Here is a 10,256-nt window from a genome sequence, read left to right as displayed (position 1 = left end):
ACTGTATAGTTTCCTATTTAACATCCAGATGTAGTGGAATTGATCTTCCCATGTAACTTTCAGCAAGAAAAGAATAAGAGCATTTAGCACAATGAGTTTGTTCATTCTGTCATTTCACTGACTGAATTGTTACTTGTTGCAATCAAAGACACTCACTTTTGCTCTGGTTTATTGTCTCAATTTTCTTCGTCCTGCCAACGTCATGGCCTAATCCTTGATCTGAATGGCTAAATTCTCTTCTCCAACAACTGCGCTTTTGACCACGGAGCAGTGATAAAGGTTTTGCATTTATTAATAGCAGGATGAAACCAAGTGACAAAGACCTCATGACAAAACCAGACCTCTGGCCAGCAGCAGTGACCCGACGACTACATCTCAATCTTTAACCCGTTTATATCTTAGACTTTTTTATTCTGTTTTTACATTTAGTGATTTGACAGACACTTTTATCCAAAGCTTCTTACAAATGAGATACAAGGTGCACGAGAGGGTAAGAGTAAGGAGGTCTTGCCTAAGGACCCCTACTGGATTCAAACTCTGAACTTACCACTATCCAGCCACTGTCCTTTCCTTCTCTTGCAAGACAAAACAAAACCTTCTTTCCATGCAAAACCTCTTTTTGAGGATTGTGCCAGTTTACTCTGGAAATGCTACTTTAATCTAATACTAAGACTTAAACGCTTTTTTCCCCTCTGGATTTCAAGAACAGTAATTGATGCGAATAAAAAGACTTCACTTTGATTTCCAAGGTTCCTTAAACAAAAGCCTATGGAACATCTAACATCCCCTCAGGTCTCACTTGGTCATTTCAAGCAATGGAAAAAGTGTTGCTAATTCCTAATTACTTAGCTCTCATCATTTTAAAGGCTACTCTGACATTTCCATTGTGCTGTTCATCAGGACGGATTTAGAAGTGGAACAACATTCACGGAGACTTACAGCTTCTCTGCGGTGCCAGATTGAGTTCTTCAGTGTGTGTGTATTGCTGAGAGCTCAAGACCAAGAGAAGAGACTCTACAACTTCTTGTATTTACTGTATGTGTGTCTCTGTGTTTGAATGTAGTGTAGACAGTGTGTATGTTTGATGGAAAAAAAAAAACACACTGCCAGGATGAATTAATGTAACCCTTCCCAACCACTCAGGAACTTGACCCTGCTTGCTATTCTGCTCGTGACACAACCCAATTTCAGCCCTGCCGCACCCAAGTTCGAGGGAAACCAGGCTTGATGGACACATGCTCCTGAACGGCCATCACATCCTCATATGCACCCTCCAACTCATCTCTGTAATCCACTAGTGGCACCCTGAGCTACGGACAGAGAATGTGCCAATAAAATGTCAAACTGCACAGAGGGAAAGTTGAAAAGAGAAACTCAAGGTTATTTTAGGCAAACACTCACATGTACAGGCTGTAACTGGTATGTGTTACCATAAACCTAACCCAAGATCTGACAGGAGCCACAGAGCTGCTATGTTTTCTCATTGACCTCAATTCAATCGGATCCATTTGGTGACGTGGTTATCAGACAAAAACATCCTGGTATTCCCTCAGAACAGTTTTCATTTTATGTATTTATTTAGCTACTGTTTACTTTGCTTTCCATTTTTTAATATGTTTGTTTAAATTCTTATTTACACCTGTGTGGAAAAAAAAAATCTATTTTCTTTTTCAGATTTTGCTGTAGAAATAAATTATCTGATGTATAAAGGAAGCTGGACATTTGGTTTGTGAATACTGTATCCTCCTTTCAACAGAAAGGTGTATATGATATTGACTTGAACTGCAATAATAGAGCTTATGGTGGAGGTGTAGGCGCTCTCAGCTTCAGCTACGTAGACAATGCTTCTTTTTGTACAACTTGCAGAATAAACTGTAAGTAAATAAAACCAACCTCGCTCTTATTTCATAATTAAGCACCTGAACCAACCATTTAAAAACTATTTTCATTTCTTAACGAGCAATGTGATAATTCAAATGTTTGGTGTCAGACTAAGGAGTGACGATGTTGCCAAACGACATCCAACAACTCACATCTTCACTTTCGAGATCTATAGATTGTTATTAATGATAATAATCTTTGTATGCCTGTCTACACAAGATTTTTAAACCAACAGGTGGGAGAACACAGAAAGCCGACATGGCAGATGGTGAGTCTGTCGTCGTGTATTTTAGTCACTCATGACTCCATCTGTTGCCAACACTGTGAAATCTACAGATTTAGACGGAAGCTATTCTTACCGGGTGATCTCTCACCCTGACTTAAGACACTCATTATTCTGGATGCATGTATGGAAAACATGCATAATAAAGGATGGCCGTTTCTGTCAGCGCTGTGTGTCTCTGCTCAAGGAAATGTAACATATACTAAAATCAACCACAGTGGTAGCCATGTTTATTTAAGACTGTCTAAACAGTAGAATAAGTGCAGTTATGAAGTCTGTAATTAGACTTTATGCTTCTATAAAGTTAATATTAGCAATATAAATAATATTAGCCAACAGAATTTACTCCAGAATTTAATAGAGAGTAGTTGCTAAACCCCTTAATGTAGTGAGTTCACTAAAGGTTTGTGTTATTATTAATGAATTCAGCATTTATGTATAAGATAAAGGTGTTCTAGCAAAAGTTAAATAGTGTGATGTTAAACGTGACGCCTGGAAATTGAGATTGTCCAGATGGGGAGAACTGACCTGTTTACATTAATTAATTATGTGTTTGTGTTAAAACATCACACCAGTTCATATTTTATGTTAATGTTATACAATTTTTAAAACCCATTTACTGACATCAATTTCTATTTTTTTTTTTTTTTTTAGTTTCAGGGCCCTGTTTTATTACATGCTGGCTCACTGTCACATGAGCAATGTGATTAGAAGAAGATTATTATTTGCAGATAGTCATCATTACTGTTGCTGAAACACGTGCTTTTCCTACTGTGACAAGTCAAAACGTCTACTGTTAAGAAGGAGTATGACTCTCAAATACTGAGTATGAATGAGGCTGTTGTTCTCCATCAGTGTTTTTATTTCAGAAGTTTTTATAAGAATTATGAATGTTTCTTTGTGCGGACTCACTGATGGTTTAACAAAATAAAAGCAAACAAAACCCTTACACTGGATTTTGCCAGTTCCTCCTCCGCCCTACTAAGAACAAGGTTATCAAGATATGGAGAGAGCCGGAGGAAACATAGACTCTTAATGCCATATTTTTTCCCTTCATTATAGCATCCCAGTGAGCATTTGTGGAGAAGGAGCTGCCTTACAAACACAGGAAGAGGGATATCTACAAGACCCCTGACCCAAGACAACCAGCAAACCCAGACATGAGGAGAGACGATTGCTCCGTGTGTGTGAGTGTGTGTGAGAACAGATTTACTTTGTCCAGCATATGTTTTTTGTGTGTATGATGATTGAAGACAGACAAGGGGCGTATGTGTGTTTATATGGCCTCATACGTTCCTGAAAACAAACAACAAAGGAAAGCAGGGATTGTTCTTTAGGCAACATGCAGTGACGGACGAGATGAAGGGGAAAAAGCCATTCAGGCTTTCAGTCCAGCCTCTTCCTCCCTTGATTGGAAATCATTTCTAATCAAATGCAAATCAAGGGGGCACTTTTACAGTTGGTTTGACAAATTCATTCAGATCATAAATGTTTTCTGTTTGCAAGCATGGCTACGGCCGTGTTTTATGACTTCCTGTTTGTCCTGGTCATTGTTAAAGTGACTCGACTTCACTTGAGGAAACTACATTAAATCATTTCTTTTACCCACTAAACATGTGTGAGAAACTCTTGTGGGTGTTTGACCATGCGTGCCGACACTCCTATCCGTAGATAACATTGTGTCGGGCGGCTGGCTGACTGAGGGGACCTGGAGGCATGAAATCATCCAGTGTCAGGTCTTGTGTTCCCCTGATGGAAACACAGAGGGTGTTACCCTGCTCTGAAATCTATCTCTAGTCCTTCAGGCAGTGCTTCCTGTCTTGAGTGATACGCACCCTCACGGAGTTCCCTCACCTCACCTTGCATTTCTCAGAACCTTAATCACCTTTCTTGCCCTTTTGTTTTGTTTCCTCAAAAGTCTGGGTTCATTAACAGCACCTGGCTGATTCCCAGAGATAGTGCACAGAGCTCCATTAACTTATAAAGCTAATCATTTTAAAGCAGCTGAACGTTTGTTCTCAAGCCTTAAGGCTGCTCTGACCAACATCATATAAATGATCAACAGGGTCAGGGTCAACATGAGAAAGGTGCTGTCAGAGAATATTTGACATAAATAATAAATGTTTGGCAAACAATTCATTAAACAGTAAATTAAACAGTGCTATATCAAGCATTTCACATTGTCACCAAACCAGTCAGACAGGACCCACAGACACACAGATGCAAAGAAAGTGAAGGTAAGGGATTTTATACATGCACAACAGCCCCACTTGCATATCACTCTCTCTTTCCTGTCTGCCTACCTACGGTAAAGCTATCAAAAGCTTAAAATGCCAGGAAAAAAACTTTTATTAACCTAAACACATAACAAAGATAAAGTACAGATTTAGTGATACAAGTTTTAACAGTGCACTGAAATGAGGGATGGCTCAACAATGTTGAGCCATCCCTCTGGAGCATTTGTTTTTCCAGTGTCCTTAACACATAACATAGTCAAAGGTTTATTTTAAAGGATATAAAGTCATCTTTAAATATTTAGAAAATCCCGGACTTAATAAATTCAGTGAAATTATTTAATAATGCTTAATTTAATCTTTCTGATCTACACTTCAATCCAGCAGGTGGCTATAATGAACCTTTCTAGCTGACAATAAACATCAAGAGAAGGAGCTGAGACAGCTAAGCCCCGTTTTTTAACCAGGATGATCCCTCCTTCTTCTGCCACTTTTTCTCTCTGCAGTTGTAGGATAAGAATCTGAACAGTCAGCCCCACCTCCTCTGTCCAACCAGCTGGGCATTGAGTTCACACACATGGGAGTCTCACCAAGAGAAATTAAGACTAACGTGCATTTTTATAGCAGAAATGTTGATATTTTTTGTATGAAAACATTTTTTGGCTGAGATATTACATTCACTAGAATGGCAAACAAACAACCTGAAAACATAACGACTCCAACAACAGCTGCTGCTGCTGGCAAGGTGACAAACTGTCTCAGTTACTGTAACTAAACAGTTCACTTACCTTGTAAACACACACACACACACACAACAGGTAAGTTGAGGTTACCGCAGATGAAGTCCTTTCACATTCACTGCATCCCCCTGCAACACAGGTGATTTCATTAACCTGCCGTTGCTATGGTGATTAAATGGCCATGTAGACTTTCTGATACATTTAATGGGATCAAGAGGTGTGTGCAATTAGGACTAGTTTAAGCTGTGTGTGTGTGTGTGTGTGTGTGTGTGTGTGTGTCATAGGTAAATTACCAAGGTAAATTTGCTGAGGAGCTTTTTTGAAGTGTTAGAATGGGTGAATTGGATTTTTTGCAGCATCCTCATCATGTTAAAGACGCTGTGAATCATAAAGAATCAGACCATGGGAGTCTGGAAGGATTTGCTCTCAGCTCTGCTCTCATTCAGCCTCTGTCATCCAGTCACACACAGCACTTACATCCTCCCTGCATTAATACCTCCTGTCTTCCCTCCACCCACCCTCTTCGCCATTGTTTGAGCACTGCTTCTCCTCTCCCTCTCATGGTGCCCAGTGTTACACAAAGAGGAAGCTGCCCTTCCACTTCCTCCTTCACTAGTGAGAACAATTCTTGCCTCGTCTCTCTCTCCCCGTCTGTCTCTCTTTAGGCCAGGCTGTGTGAAACTGTCAGGTTAGCTGCTTTCCTGATGCAGCGCCTGTAAAACTGTGTGAATCACTGTGGGTATGCTGCACCTCCGCTCTGACTCCAGGGAAGAGAAAACCTTTCTGGGAGTGTAAATTGTAAACTACAGCAAATAATGAACAGCACAAGAGAATTGTTGTTGCTGCTCCTATTTTTGTTTGGTAGAGCGGCATTAAATCTTACTGACACTAATAAATAAATGTATAATTAAAACAAACTTTATTTAGAGAGCATTTTATTTGCTCATAAATCTGAATGTCTTGGGGTCAGTTAGTCCTGGTTTTAAGCTGAGGTGGTAGAAATGCATGAATGTATACATGCTCTACAATTTAAAGTGCAAAGGAAGTATTCCACTAATAAACAATATATTTCCAAAAGTAATGATTTAAATATTTTTATAAAAATATTATAACATTTTTTAAATATATTGTAAGTTGTACTAGGAATATGTACTGGAGTAAAATTGCAATATTTCCCTCTGAGTTTTAGTGGAATAAAACTGAAAACACTAAAAACTTAATGTGATTCAGATAAATATAAATAACTGCTATAGACCTTTGTACAGTAGATGTCAATAAAATAAAATCTCCATTCAAACGTCTTATTTTCTAAAGACAATAACTGCTCCCTAGTTAAAGTCGAGGGTACATTACATGTTTTAGGGTAAATAAAACCAGTGGGTTATAACAAACTACACCAAAGAGAGATGTCATACTACATTTTGTCATGTGGGGCACTCTCACATTTGATTTTACTATACTAGACATATGTTTATACAAAGGTGCAGGTGCATTCAGATCTATTGGGTTGTTTTGAAATATGTTGTCAGATTTGATGGTAGTGAATCCTCTTTACAGGATCGCACATAGTGACAATCAAAAAGTACTACACGCACCAAATACTACTGAACTGAACCACACACCTGACGTACACACACACACTCACACAAGACAAAAGCATCTTGTCTCGCAGACACAGGAGGGTGGTGTTTGCTGGTGTTGTAACAGGACATGGAAGGGGAAACCTAAAGCACAAATGCAGGTAGTGAGTACAAACAGTACAATCTTCTCACCGTTTAAACACACTACTCTTTTTCGTAATCTTACCAACAATCAATCTGTATTTAACTCTCTAACAAACTATGATACAATAGCCGGTGAAAAATATTTATGGAGGAGCAAACTTAAAATTTTTAAGCTCCGCTTTTACTTTGAAATGACGCATTTTGCTTTCTAAGCTCTCAAAATTTTGATGGATTTGAGTGTTTTTTGTTTTGTGCCAGTTCCTCTGGTAAAGTGTGTTTAACAGGCCTGGTTATGTACTTCCAGACACCCTGTCCCACGAGCATGATGTGTTCACAGCTGAGCACAGGACAGTGGGCTCGTCCAAATTCAACAAATCTGACCTCCCAAACACAATGGTCAAACCCAAGTCCAGCTGGACGACAAGAACTCAGCCCTCAAAAACACAATGCTATGACCCAGGACCAGATGTGACACATACCGCGGGGCCTGTGTGTGTGTGTAAATATGTGTGTGTACACATAAGAGTGCACAAAACTCATTCGAAGTGACAACCATACATTTCAGCCTCAGCTTTATGATCACCCGGGACAAACTCTGACGCTACAGCTTTTATCAGTCTTCTCACCAGTTTCCGTTGGATAATAGTAAAGTGAGTGGCTGCAGTGTCACCGCTGTTTACTCAGTGAATTTTAGATGCCTTTGTGAATAGTTTCAAACTTTCTCACCATTGCAGGAAAGAAACAACTGCTTGGTTCTCAGAGGAAATGAGAAACTGCCGGAGACGAATGTTCACACATGAAAGTTCAGGGAGAGACGTCTGCGCAAAAGTAGTTATGTACAACAAAGAGAGCTGCTGGTAAATTGTTGGTATCTTGACATCTAACAGCTCCACACACAGCTAAAGTGGCTCTAAACAGATGACTCATGGCAAAAGACAAACTCAGTCCACAAAGAGAAAAACGACGGCTTTGTTTTCTGAGGCAGTAGGTCAGTAAATAACAAAGAGAAATGATGAAACTTGCTTCTATGGACACAGATGTGTATGGACTAATGTTTGCACTCTGAATGAACAACCATTTAGAAACAAGTGTATCTTTGTCTTTAAACTTAAGCCGTGCACCATTGAAGTCTTATTGTTGCGCTAAGTCATGCGACTAGGTGCTGTTTCGAGGTCATGTTGTATCTATGAAGGGCATCGCTGATACCGTCTCTTAAACTGCTGCGAATGCCTTTTTCCTTCTTCTTTCTGAAATTGTAAAATCATTTATCTGTGAGTGAGAAAAAAAACACATCACAAGTTTCGAAAGGTTTTTTTTTTTTTCAAAATACTGCTTGGTCATGTCATGTTACATGTCATAACCTAAAGTTATATTACTATATATTAGTTATATAACCTCATGACTTTTGCACAACTAGGTTAAATGTTCAACAGTTTGTATATATACTTGTTTCTTCCATATTTTTTAAATAATTTCAACATGATAAACAAGTTGTTGACAGACATTAAAATGTAATTTCATTTTGAGTATTTCTTTTTAAGATCTTGAGCTTTAAAATAAATACAGTGTACAAAAGCGTGACAAATCTAATGTTGAAACGGTGGAATAGGTTGAGAAATGCTGGATTAAGTGAAGAAAATTCACTGTATGGGGTCAAAACACAAATCTGTGTTAATAAGAGAAGTAACACTTTCATTTTACTTTATAACAGTCAGAGACACTGTTAACTGTTGATTAGTGACTTTTCTCTTGTGTATATAAAACAGACGTGCTTATAATTAAGCTCCTAATATGACAAAACTGTAGAGAAGATTTTGTTTTTGGTCTGTAATAGATTGTCCTGTATGTGGATAATAAGGTGATCAGAGTGAATGAGAAGTGACCTAGTTAACTAAAGTCTTATATTTGTTGTAATTGATGTACTTTCTCCATAAATAGCGAAACTTGTATATATTTATTTGTTGGCAAATTTAAGGAAAAAGCTCAAACTTATGATGATATTTGGTGTCTGAGCTGCCAGTTGATTCCTCAGCTCTGCCATTTGCTCATATAGGTGAAAACAAACTTTAATGACGGGCGTAGTAATCACTATGACTTCAGTAATTTCGGTCTTTTCATCAGATGTTAACATTAATATTAAGTCTCATTTTAAGAAAGCTCAACATAAAAGTGTCTGAACCTCTGTTACATGTGTGGACAGGCTTGTCTGTGCTGGTTTTAAGTTCTTCGCTGACTAAAGGATGCCCCCTATCAGCTTCACTGCATTATTCAAATAAAGTTTAAAGTGTGTAATGCTGAACATTGAAGACTGTTGCATCTCTCAGCATTTTAAGCTGACAGCAAAACATCTGGGTCTTTCACAGTAAACCCTGAGGAAAATAAATTTAGCAGAACTGTAAAAAAATAAAATAGCCATCACTCCATTTTTTTTTTTATCGCCAACAAATGTCACAAAAAAAATGTAACTTGCACCATATTAGCTGGGTTCTCAGCACTTTCTCGTGTTCCTGTCCTGTCTGTATCACTCTCCAGCCCTTTAGTTCAGGATTTCTATCCACCTGGTGCAATATTACCTCACAGAAGTCAGATCTTCTCAACTCCAGATGGAAATGTCTGACTTTAAAACACATGAACATCAGTGAGTAATTATTCTGACACAGGTGGGCACCATACAGAGCGTATTTTCACTGTTAACACCTGCCTGACACTGAACTAAAATCACTGGGGTGGCTAAACTTTATCTGGGAAGCTGTGGATCATCCATAAACCACAGGTTCAGTGGTTTAACTCCTGGTTCCTCCTGGGCCCATGTCAGTATACTGCTACTGTTTTTCTTCGCTTTCTGAAAAGGCCTCTTGCAAAGTCCCAGACAAACCAAATGTCAAACCAAAGTCTAATACCGGGTATCTTTCTGCTTTCTTTTGAAATCATCATCACATCATGACGTTTTTTCCAAGTGCTGTAAAAGTAGAATCTTCTTGTTTGGTTGTAGTTTGGAAAGAACACATTCCCATGTGCTACAGTTCTTTCTGATACCAACTAAGCGTCACAGATGAGGCACAGTAGACAGACCTCAATGTGCACAGTCCCTAAATGAGACCAAACCTGAAGCACAACTGCCCCTAAGAGCAAATGTTATTTTTATTGCATGTACAGCACATACTCTTAAAAAGTGTTTTCCTCAGGCAGTGGTGAGAGATGTTAATTGTGTGAGAAGTAAGCATGAGGCCAAATCAAACCAACCCCCTGCCAGCACGCATTCGAATCCCATAATGCACTTCTTCCATTAAATACATGACTTTAACTGTATCACATTGATAAAGTGGCTACACAGTAAGATTTCTGTTACTTCCTGTCTTTCAAAGGACCTGCGAGCAGGAAGCGATTGGCACCA

Source organism: Anabas testudineus, chromosome 21 (genome assembly GCF_900324465.2).
Source record: "Anabas testudineus chromosome 21, fAnaTes1.2, whole genome shotgun sequence".
NCBI lineage: Eukaryota > Metazoa > Chordata > Actinopteri > Anabantiformes > Anabantidae > Anabas > Anabas testudineus.
The sequence above is the reverse complement of the archived record's forward strand: the minus strand, read 5'-3'. Positions refer to the sequence as shown.